At 37.1% G+C, this 12,449-nt stretch overlaps 1 long non-coding RNA gene across 1 annotated transcript; it reads left to right on the top strand.

Moving 5' to 3' along the window:
• Positions 1-9,641: 9,641 nt before the first annotated feature.
• LOC127414788 (uncharacterized) lies at positions 9,642-10,689 on the top strand. Its single transcript, XR_007892854.1, has 3 exons — positions 9,642-10,172; positions 10,275-10,350; positions 10,448-10,689. It is a non-coding gene; the product is annotated as an uncharacterized LOC127414788 (long non-coding RNA).
• Positions 10,690-12,449: the final 1,760 nt, after the last annotated feature.

Below are 12,449 nucleotides of genomic sequence, written 5' to 3'. Positions count from 1 at the left end.
TGTACAGTATTTGCCACCTTGCTGGTAGCCTAAAGCTGGGTTTTAATGAAAGTGTCCACTGATGTTTTCAGAGAGACTGATGTGAGAGTCTGTACCTAATCTTTTTCTGCTGTAATCACACCAGTCTGGCATATTTATTGAGGAGATACAGTTCTCTCCTCTTCACTGTGTCCTATATCATTATTGGACAGATTAAACTGTAGAATACGGGTTCCATTTTACAGTTTCTCACAATCATGTTTTCAGTAGAGGGTTTCAGTTTATAGTGGCTATGGGTGGATGCATATAGATGAGAGAGAGGGGGGTATTGTAATGAGGCAGGAGAACAAGGAAAGCTCAGCCTGTCTCTTGATCTAATAGAGGAAGTCAGGTATGTGCCTATATAAACAGTTTAGTGGGGTGGAGTAGAAGATGGCAGTAAAGAGTGGGTGGGGTGTAACAACACAAAATGGCAGATTGGCGTTTACACTAGAGTAATAAGCTAGAGGAATGATGTTTCTTATCACTGCACTGCACATGTTGTTAAATTAATGCAAAAGAAGTCTCTCCCTCTCTCTCGTTCACATTTCTTCTGGTACTGCATGCATCAGCCAGTACATATGGGTCCAACAAGCCCCCTTCTGTTTTTATTTTCCTTAGTGTTTACCATAATAAGGCCTGCAGAATGGACCAGTCAGAATCAACTTGAAAAGTGCTTGTTAGGCATGCGGTACTACACCAGTGAGCCAAAACATTATAACCACCTGCCTAATATTCTGTTGGTCCTCTGCAACAGCGCAGACCCACCGAGGCATGGACTCTGCAAGATCCCTGAAGGTGTCCTGTGGTATCTGGCACCAAGACATTAGCAGCAGATCCTTCAAGACATGTAAGTTGCGAGGTGGAGCCGCTGTGGATCGGACTTGTTGGTCCAGCACATCCTACAGATGATCAATCTGATTGAGATCTGGTGAATTTGGAGGCCAGAACAACACCTTTTACTCTTCATCATGTTCCTCAAATCATTGCCAAACAATGTGTGCAGTGGGGCAGAGCATCACACTCCCTTCACCAGATTGTCTTCCACAGTGCATCCTGGTGCCATCACTTCCCCAGGTAAACGGTGCATATGGACACGGCCTTCTACGTGATATAAAATAAACTCATCGGACCAGGCGACCTTCTTTCACTGCTCCAAGGTCCAGTTCCGATGCTTGCTTGCCCACTGTAGGCACTTTGATGGTGGACAGGGATCATCATGGGCACTCTGACCTGTCAGCGGCAACACAACCCCATACGCAGCAGGGTGCGATGTACTGTGCTGTGAAACATTCCTCTCGTAACCATCATTAAAATTTTCTGTGACTTGTGCCACAGTAGACCTTCTGTCGGTTCGGACCAGACGGGATAGCCTTGGTTGCCCTCAGGCATCGATGAGCCTTGGGCGCCCAACACCCTGTCACTGGTTTCAGGTTTGTCCCTCCTCGGACTACTATCGGTAGGTACTCACCACTGCAGACCGGGAGCACGCCACAAGCCTTGCCTTTCAGAGATGCTCTGACCTCTGCCCAATTCTCCTGCATTCGACACGTTGATTACGAGAACCGTTTGTTCACTTGCCATCTGATCTACCCAGACCTTGACATGTGGCCTATGACTTTATTAGCTTCACCTGTGAGTGGTCATAATGTTTTGGCTCATCAGTGTTTATTAATATTCCTCAAAAATGTAAATTATGCCATCATTTTATCACCTTCATGTTGTTTCAAACCTGTATGACTTCATCTCTTCTGTGGAACATAAAAGGAGATGTTAGGCAGTATGTTAGGTGCTGACAGTCTCAGTCACCTTTCACAATTCTAACTTTCGATGAAAATTAAAATGAATGGTGACTTGGATGGCCATCATTCTGCCATCTGTCTAATTTTGTGTTCCACAGAAGAAAGAATGTCATACAGGTATTTTATTTTCAAATTTGGGTGAACTGTCCCTTTAAATAATAATAATAAAAAGTCTCTGAAAAGCATAACCAAGTCCACCAGCACCTGACTTCTGTCACTGGCAGCGAGGCCTAGCCAAAAGAAAGTGAAATGGGTTTGGTGCATTGTTTAATTCTCTGCTCCACTGAATACAGACTGGACATTGAATTTGAAGGATGAAAGCTCACTGCACTGAAACAATAATACAGATGACTTCTCTTTTTTTTCTGCTGTGGACAAATGTCCACTCCTGTATCTTACTTTGCTGGCTTCCCTGCTCAAATGATTATTGATAAAGCAATCGCTTTCAAAGGACTAACAACAGCAGTCAGAACCAATCTCTTTTATTCAACACTGTGATAGGATTTGTAAGGCCTACACGGCTGTTGAAGATTTATCGAGCAGAGCACATAGCAGATATAAGAGATTCTCTTTCAAGACTCTAAGACTGCATCATCCAGGTTTGTGTAGACATAGTACTTACAATAAAATTTTTTAAAGAAAATATGAATTAAAAAGATAGATGCTGTTATAGTACAGCATTTAAATGTCATAGGCAGTAAATGTAATTAAAATGTTAAAATGCTCACTCTGCTTGTCAAATCCAGTTGTCAGGCACAGGTTGAGTGAATAAGAGTTTAGTATCCGGTATTCTTACAACATCTAGCTTAGTCAATTGAGAATGGTAAATCAAGTATGCCTGTTTCAGATAGAGAAGGGCAGGCTTTTAAGACCTTGATTAAATGTCAACTCTGATTACTTAGGAAGCAGATGCATCTATTGCTGTCAAGAGTGGACATCTGATGCTGATCTGTTGAACAATGGCTTGGTTTAAGACACAGCTGTGGTGCCTCAATAAAAAAAAAGTTTTGTCTTCTTTATTATCAGCTTTAGAGTGACATGGATCTTGTTAGGACTGGCCCACCGGGGTGATGACATTTGTATCTGTATGGAGTGTACACAAACATTTTGTACATGAGCATACACTGAAACATATAATATTAACACATTTACAGCATCTAAAATGCAAATAATATGCATTTTTAAATGCATTTACAAAATGTAAAATATTAGAAATGAACAAATCTTTGCAAATCCTTTGAAGACTGGTCTGAACTGAAATTGCAAGAACCTTTGTGAGGATATTGATGCAAGTGACGATGGATAAATGTTGTCAGAGAAAGAGCTTTTAAATGGCAAATTAATTTCATTCAACTCTCAGAATAAATTTAAGGTGTTAAAATGGATATTACAAATTGGTATGTTAGGTCTTGGGAAACTAGATCTGCTTGCACTGCTGCTGCATTTGCACTTGTATGGCTGAATATTTCAAATGTTTTGAAACACTTACTCATTCTTTATTATAATTTATTTTTTCTTTTTTTTTCACATTTAGAATAACAGTAAAGTCATCAAAACTATGGAATAACATAAATGGAACTATGGGAATTATGTTGTGACTAAACAAAATCCAAAATAAATAAAAACTGTGTTATATTTTAGCATCTTGACAGTAGTCACCGTTTACCTAGATTTTGCAGACATGTACTCTTGACATTTTCTCAACCAACTTCTTGAGGTATCACCCTGGGATGCTTTTTAAACAGTATTGAAGGAGTTCCCATCTATGTTGGGCACTTATTGGCTGCTTTTCTTTATTATTTGGTCCAAATCATAAATTTTTTATTAAATTTTAGTTTTATAATGAAATAAATTAATATGGTGGCATAATTATATTTTTGTCTACAAAACTATTTTCAAACATTTAAGCATACACCTTCAGATCAAAAAATTTTTAAGATCATGAGAAACATTTCATTCAAGTGTTTCAAAACTTTTGACCAGTAGTGTAATTATCATAAGAACTAAATTAGTATGAAATATAAGTGAAACACTGTCAATGTTGTGGTGTAACATTAATGTGTGTTTCAGTCATTTAAAGATTTGTGTGTTCGCACTGTCACAATGATTCCGAACCTGTCTTAAGTGATCACACAGAACAGAATGAAACTGTTAGATTATCAGATTGTGTTAACTGGGTTAAATAAAATTAAAATCTCATTTATTATAAACACAGTACAATAATCATCCTATAAAATCAATTGCCGCGTTTCCACTACGCCAAATGAGGGCGTGCTAGTGCGTGTCAGGCCCAGTTGCGTTCCCACTGTCACTTCCTGGGCATTCATATGGGTTTAAAACGACATGAAGCTGAGTAAATATTGTGAATTTTCATTTCTGGGTGAACTATAAAAAGGTGAACAGGTCTTCACCGGAGTTTCGCCGAAAAAGGATATGTATCCAGCGCATAATGGCACATGTTGGGGAAAAAAAATATTTAAAAAAAGCAGGCACAGTACAAATCCATTAAAACGCACAATGGACAAAGCGATGCCTAAAGAAATTACTTTCCATGGTTCGGTGAACTTTCATAGACAGTGTGTTGGTACATTGTCCGCTGTTAGTGGAGAGACCACTCGGGACATCATGGCAGTTACAGTCGGTGAGTTGTTATCGCTAATTTATCTTGCTAGCTAGCTAATGTTTACATTTGATATAAACTTGATATTCTAGATAACTAGATAAAATGATACCTCAGCTTCCCTTTTGCTTGTGAAATGGATGAGATATATTTTAAATTTATGCATTTAGCAGATGCTTTTATCCAAAGTGACTTACAGTGCACTTATTACAGGGACAATCACCCTGGAGCAACCTGGAGTTAAGTGCCTTGCTCAAGGACACAATGGTGGTGGCTGTGGGGATTGAACCAGCAACCTTTAGATTACAACCTGTGTGCTTTAGCCCACTACGCCGCCGCCGCCGCCGCCACCACCACCACCACACCACACCACACCACACCACACCGATGTGTGATGTTGGAACCAGGGCGGCATATTAAGGCAATGCTGCAGGTCTATTGGCCCAATGGTGGTAACGCATTACTTGAGTAACTTTTTGAAAAAAAAAAAAATATATAATCTTTTAGAGTAGGTTTAAAAGTGGGTACTCTCAAGTAAATTTCTAATGATTTTCTTTTACTTTTACTTCTTTACAATGGGTGGCGTTCCTGTCGTTAAATTACTGGGTTTAATTTTAATTAATATGTCATTTATTGAGAGATTATTGAATGGGACTTTTACGAGAGCGGAAGTTCACACAGCTGCGCGCGCTGAGCTGCTTTCACAGACTGTCACTCAATCACTGCTGTAGCATCAAGCTCTTTAAAGTGAAACACTTTCTTCGCTCCTCACAGTGAAAAAAAAAAGAATAGTTTCATCATGCAATGCCTTCATTTAACACCAAGACAAGCTGATATTTCAAGATTAAAATCACAGCTCCAATTTAAGGCAGCTTAAAGTTTGTCATTTTTAATATACTGTGTGTTAATATAAAGAGTAAACACATATTATCAAATAAAGAGTACATTTTAAAATGTATCTGTATGTTTTGCCTCTCTATATGTTATTATGTTATTTTAATCAAGTAATGATTTGTCAAAAAGTAATTTACTACATTCAGCATGAAATAAAACATTGCAGGAGTGAAGGAAGCAGTAAACTCCCAGCTCATACATCTTTGTTCATGTTTTGTGTTTCATGTCATGAGATTTCCTGTTCTATAGTCATGTGTTTCATGTCATGTGATTTTCTGTTTTATAGTCATGTGTTTCCTGGTCATATGATATCCTGTTTCCCTCCATGTTCACGTGTCTTGTTTTCATTGGTTCATTGCTTGAGTTACTCATTATCAGTCTTGTCTTTTCATTGGTTTTAGTTTATTAGTCTTGTTATCTTGTTTATTGTCTGTTCTTGTCTTGTCTGTTCATTGGTTGTCTTGTTACCCTTGTCCATGTATTTATACCCTCATGTTTTCCATGGTCCTTGGTCAGGTATTGTTAATGTATCGTTGGTTGTCAAGTCAAGTCAAGTCAAGTCAAGTCAAGTCAAATTCATGTTTATGTTCACGGTTTTGGTTTTTCACATTTATGAATAAACTGCACTTGGGTCCTTCACATCATCGTCGTATTTGTCTGCCTGTCATTGCCAGCCCAATGTTACAGGTGGACTGTGGGCAATTAACCATTGTCGAGTGAACATCAAATGTACACTTGAAATTAGAGTGCATTGTGGGTAAGAATGAGTGAACAAAATAGGGAACGAGTGGCTCACTCAGAATTCAGACACTCCTACAAAATGGCAGACACCCGAAATAGTGCACTATATAGTGGATAGGGGGCAATTTCAGACACAGTGAGTGTTCTCTACGCACTAGGCTGCGTATATGCATTTAGAGAGCGGCGGTACTGCTGTACAGAACTAATAATCTAAATACTTACGACACTGAAAATTGTAACTACACTGAAATAAGAATCCACACAAGGATTTAGAAATAGCGAAAGAAGGCATTAATAAAGCATGATCTTGCTTTGGTTTATATTTCAGCATTATATATAATGTCCTTGTGGGACAATTTCACATTTTCACTGTAATAATTACTAGAAATGTTTCCAAACCTCTCTTATCCAGATCTGACAACAGCCCTTAAAGGGATAGTTCACCCAAAAATTACAATTCTTATTATTTACTCACCCTCATGCCAACCAAGATGTGTATGACTTTCTTTCATCTGCTGAACTCAGATGAGGATTTTTAGAACAATTTCTCAGCTCTGTAGGTCCATACAATGAAAGTGAATGGGTGGCAATATTTTAAAGCTAAACAACATCATATAAGTCAGCATAAAAGAAACCAATAAGACTCCAGTGGTTAAATCAGTATCTTCAGAAGCGATGTGATAGATGTGGATGCGAATCAGTGAAACAGATCACTTTCAAATTCTTCTTGTGTTTTTGGTGTATCACATTCTTCTCTGCATATCGCCCCCTGCTTTCTAGCAAAAAATGACAAATATTGATCTGTTTCTCACCCACGCCTATCATATCACTTCTGAAGTCATGGATTTAACCACTGGAGTCTTATGGATTACTTTTATGCTGCCTTTATGTGCTTTTTGGAGCATCAAAATTTTGGCCTACAGAGCTAAAATATTATTTTAATAATCTTAATTTGTGTTCTGCAGAAGAAAGGAAGTCATACACATCTGGGATGGCATGGGGGTAAGTAAATTATGAGAGAATTTTCATTTTGAGGTGAACTATCCCTTTAAAGTGATAGCTCAGCCATAATTTAATATTTTGTCATCATTTCTCTACCCTCATGTTGTTCCAAACCAGTGTGACACTTTATATTATTTGGAACACAAAATATGTTAGACAGAATGTTAAGGACTGACAGTCTCAGTCACCATTCACTTTCAAAATATGGAGAGAAAAAAACACATTCACTGAAAGTAAATAGTGACTCAGGCAAACATTCTGTCTAATATCTCCTTATTGTGTTGCATGGAAGAAAGAAAGTCATACGGGTTTGGAACAACATGACAGAATTTCCATTAATAATAATAATAATTCTGTAGTACATGTTCAATGTGTATTATGTAATGGAATATAGGGGAGTAAACATCTATTATGCCATTTGCGATAGTAACGAGTTACTCACTACTTGAGTACTCTTTTAATTGGATACTTTCTTACTCTTACTCAAGTAATTATTTATGTTATTAATTTTACTTCCACTTGAGTATTTATTTATTTTTTTTAGGTAATTGTACTTTTACTTGAGTACAGTTTTTGGATACTCTACCCACCTCTGCTGGCCAGTTGATCGAACTGGCCCGGAAAAGCGGCTCATGAATTCAATATTCTATGAACCTCAAAAACTTTATGTTTTACATAGTCAATATTAGTTTCAGTGTTGATCCAAAATACAAAAATGTAGCACGCTGTATGAACAGAATGAATACCTGCAAATGCTAATGAGATCACATTGGTCCCACTGTCCCTTGGCATGTTTCTCTTGCCAAGTCAAGCATTAGCATTTAGTCTTTAGATTATCCTGAGAATATGCAATTAAGTTTTTCTGCATTTATATGGTTGTGAAATAATTTCCTAAATTAATAGGAATGTAAGACCATGTTTTAAACTACTTACCTAAAAAGAGTGGGTATCCCTATTTTGGATTGGCCCAAAATACAGTTGGCTATCAAATAATATCATCATAATTGACATTGACTCCTCTTAAACGTACTCTGAGTACATTAACATGGAACTCATTTTGTAATGCAGGGCACACACACAAGTCACACACATAAACAAAATTGCACCGGTTGAACATGCATCATTTTGATCAAGGTCAAGATTAATTTGATTCCTCCCTCTCACTGCTGCTCATCTGAAGTGTTTGATGGAGATGAAAAGACGCTAGGCTCTTTGAAGCTAATTTTCTCCTCCTGCAGCTGCCGTATGTCTGCAGCTAAGCATTCTCTGGAGTTAAGAAAAGGAGACACATAGAGAGAGAGAGAGAGAGAGAGAGAGAGAGAGAGAGAGAGAGAGAGAATTTTATTCGTAATTGTTACTTACTCATTGAACTTTTCCCCTCACTTTCTGATGTGATCTTAAAGAATAGTTCACTCAAAAATGAAAATTCTGTCCTTTACTCATCATCATGTTGTTCCAAACCTGCATTTTTTTTTTCTTCCCCAATGGAACACAAAAGCAGAATTTTTGAAGAATCTTCACACAGTTTTCCTTTTCCATATGACCGTCATAGTGAACATGTCTTTCAAGCTCCAACTAGGACAAAACAAAAATGCTAACAAAGCACCATAATAATAGCCTATATTGACTTGTACAATATATTCAGGGTTGTGGAGTAACGGAATACATGTAATGGGATTATGTATTTAAAATACAAAATATAAGTAACTGTATTCCACTACAGTTACAATTTAAATAATTGGTAATTAGAATACAGTTACATTCAAAAAGTATTTTGATTACTGAAGAGATTATTTTGCATTTTATTGTCATTTGTTTAATTTAATATTTAGTCCTTTCAGATGTAAAACATTTATCCATATAAATGATGCAATCCAAAGTGCATTTGAACAGCAGTGAAACACTTTCTTATGATGTGTTACATTCATATGAGCAGACAGAGAAGTAAGTTTGAAGTAAGTTTGGAGCAGAAGAAATAGAAATAAACCTTGTATAAATTGTCAGCTTTACGCTAAGCTAAAATGCTATTTCTAGCCATTTTACATGCACGATCATAATTTTTTTATCAAGAAAATTCACATTAGATCACAATTTCTTTTTTTCTAGTAAGACCTTTGATATTAAGGCAAAAATCGTATTCTTGATAATAATTTTTGTATTGTTTTCCTGTAAAAATATCTAAAAATCCTTAAAACAAGATAAATTTGATTAATCTTGTTTTAGAAACAACACTGAATAAGATATTTAGGTTTCTCAGAGAATGTATTTTTAACGTGTATTTTGCCTTACTGTACTGGCAGATTTTTTATAGTCAAAACAAGTGAAAAAATCTACCAGTGCTGAAGAAGTAATCCAAAGTATTTAGAATACGTTACTGACCTTAAGTAATCTAACAGTTACTAATTACATTTTACAGCATGTATTCTGTAATCTGTAGTGGAATACAGATTAAGTAGGCAGCAACATCCATTGATGGTGATGGGACTGTGTTCTTTGTCTTTTCTCCTGAAAAGGAAGTCCAGGATCCAGCTGCACAGCGAGCTGTTTAAGCCCAGAGTCCGGAGTTTCTCATCTAGCTTGGAGGGCACTATGGTGTTGAATGCTGAGCTGTAGTCTACAAACAGCATTCTCACATAAGTGTTCTTTTTTTCCAGGTGGGAGAGAGCAGTGTGTATTGTAGATGCAATGGCATCATCAGTGGAGCGGTTGTTGCGGTAAGCAAACTGCAGTGGGTCTAGAGAGAGAGGCAGCACAGAGCAGATGTAATCTCTGATTAGTCTCTCAAAGCATTTGCTGATGATGGGGGTCAGAGCAACAGGACGCCAGTAATTTAAACAAGTTATTTTTGATTGTTTTGGAACAGGCACAATGGTGGATGTTTTAAAGCATGTGGGGACTACAGACAAAGAGAGGGAAATGTTAAAAATGTTAAGTTTTATGCAGGGATGCATGATATTCCTTCTCTTTTAATCTGAAAACATTGGTGATACTGGAATTTTATCTAACTTTTTAAACACTTGTTTCAGTGGGAAACCAACTGTAACTGTGACACCGAGTGCAGCTAGATTTCTGAAACAGATCTTCCATATTACAGGGTGAGATTCATAAAAACGTAACTTCTTTTTATTCTGGGAAGTGCAGCCTTCAAACAACATTGCAAATTTTATTTAAATAATGTTCCATTGTTGTCTCTGTAGCACGCTGAAATGACAGGCATCTTCGTTTGTGTTCTGATGATGATAGAAAATCATACACATCTGGCATGGCATTAAGGTGAGTAAATGATGATTGAATTTTTATATTTGGGTGATCTATTCCTTTAAGAAAGCTCTCCTGACACTAATTATGAATACACACATTTGTTTTTCAGGCGTTTCATCGGGATAAATCCTGAGAGAGGCACCAAGGCTGGACAAGGCAAAGTCCTGTCAAAGCGTATGGGGAAAGTCGCCCAGAAAAAGATGGCATCAGTCAACCCTCGTGTCTCCAGTCTACTAAAGAAACTAATGGACTTTGAGTGGGACTTTATATAAGTCAGTGAACCCAGTCATTCACACACACACACACTCACTCAACTCACTCAAATTCACACAAACACTCACATATGAACACTATCTCACACACACACACACACTCAACACACACAAACTCACACAAACACTCTCTCTCACACACACACACACACACACACACACACACTCACACAAACACTCTCTCACACACACTCAACACACACAAACTCACACAAACACTCTCTCTCTCTCTCACACACACACACACACACACACACACTCAACACACACAAACTCACACAAACACTCTCACACACACTCAACACACACAAACACTCTCTCACACACACTCAACACACACAAACTCACACAAGCACTCTCTCTCTCTCACACACACACACACACACACACACTCTCACACACACTCAGTACACTCAAACACTCTCTCACACACACACACTCAAAGGCTACATTTATACACTATTAAAACATGGTATTTTTTTATTGCAAGACTAAGGAATAATTTATTAAATCACAAGGTTTAGAAAAAAGTAAACACATTGTAGTCCTTTTTGCTAGCAGTCCATTACTCAATAGCTTATACAGTAGCATGTAGTGTATTTTTACTGTAGTTTACAGTAAAATCCTGGAAATATACCTCTTGTGAAAAAGTGTAAATAAACAGTAATTAACTGCTAATCCTTTTGTCAGTATTTTACTGTAAAGGTTGTAAAATAACAGCTTTATGCTGTATTTGCAAAAACAGTAGCAAACTGTAAATTTCAGCTACAGCAAGATACTGTTAATTTTACAGTAACTTGCTGGCAACCCTGCTGCCAGTTCTTTACTGTTTTTTTATGGGAAAATTTTTAAGAGTGTACATAATACTCTATAACATTGTATTTCAACTGCAAATACTTTATTTCACTCTGTATAATTTATTTTAATTCTGTGGTAATGCTTAGATATCACTGCTGTAACATTGCATTGGATGGATGAATGTATGATAGATAGATTGATAGATGAATGAGTGCACTGGGATATACAGTATTGATTGCACAGTTTGTCCAAGGTTAAAGTGTTAGGAGGTATGCATATACTTCCTTTGTGGAAGGGTCTCATGTTTCATGAGGTATTCTCCATTAGGGCACCATTAGGCGAGTTGGTGATGGCCATAATGTAACTGACCTTTATGTATGACTGATTCTGGCACAAAGGTGGTGTGTGTATGCTGGGGGGGGGGGGGGTTAAACTATGGGTGTGAAACTAAGATCAACTCTGCAGTGATGTGACACTTAGCCTTGGATGGGTTTTTAAAGAGATGAAGGCCTGTTCACCTTTTTATAGTTCACCCAGAAATTAATATTCACAATATGTACTCACCTTTATGTCGTTCCAAACCCATTTGACTTGCTTTCTTCCCTTAAACACAAAAGGATTTATAACATTTTATTAATCATTCTTCTGCATGCAATTACATTGGTCCGAATGACTCATGCGTTATATTCCAAGTCATACAAAAGGTTTGTGTGATAAACCGACTGAAAATTAAAGGAATAGTTTACCCAAAAATTATAATTCTCTCATAATTTACTCACACTTACACCATCGCAAACTTGTGTGACTTTCTTTCCTTTGCGGAACCCAAACAAAGATATTTTCATAGATGTATGTTGTTTATATTCATACAATGCAAGTCAATAGTGTCCAACACTTCCAAGCTCTAAAAAGGAAATAATAAATATTATTATTAAATATAATTATAAAATTATTCCATGTCTTCTGAAGCGATACAAATGAAAAAGTTGTTACATTTCAGTCTGTCGTTTCAGAAGACATGGATTAAACCACTTGAGTTGT

Source organism: Myxocyprinus asiaticus, chromosome 24, assembly GCF_019703515.2.
Source record: "Myxocyprinus asiaticus isolate MX2 ecotype Aquarium Trade chromosome 24, UBuf_Myxa_2, whole genome shotgun sequence".
NCBI lineage: Eukaryota > Metazoa > Chordata > Actinopteri > Cypriniformes > Catostomidae > Myxocyprinus > Myxocyprinus asiaticus.
This window is presented reverse-complemented; position numbering and strand designations above follow the sequence as displayed.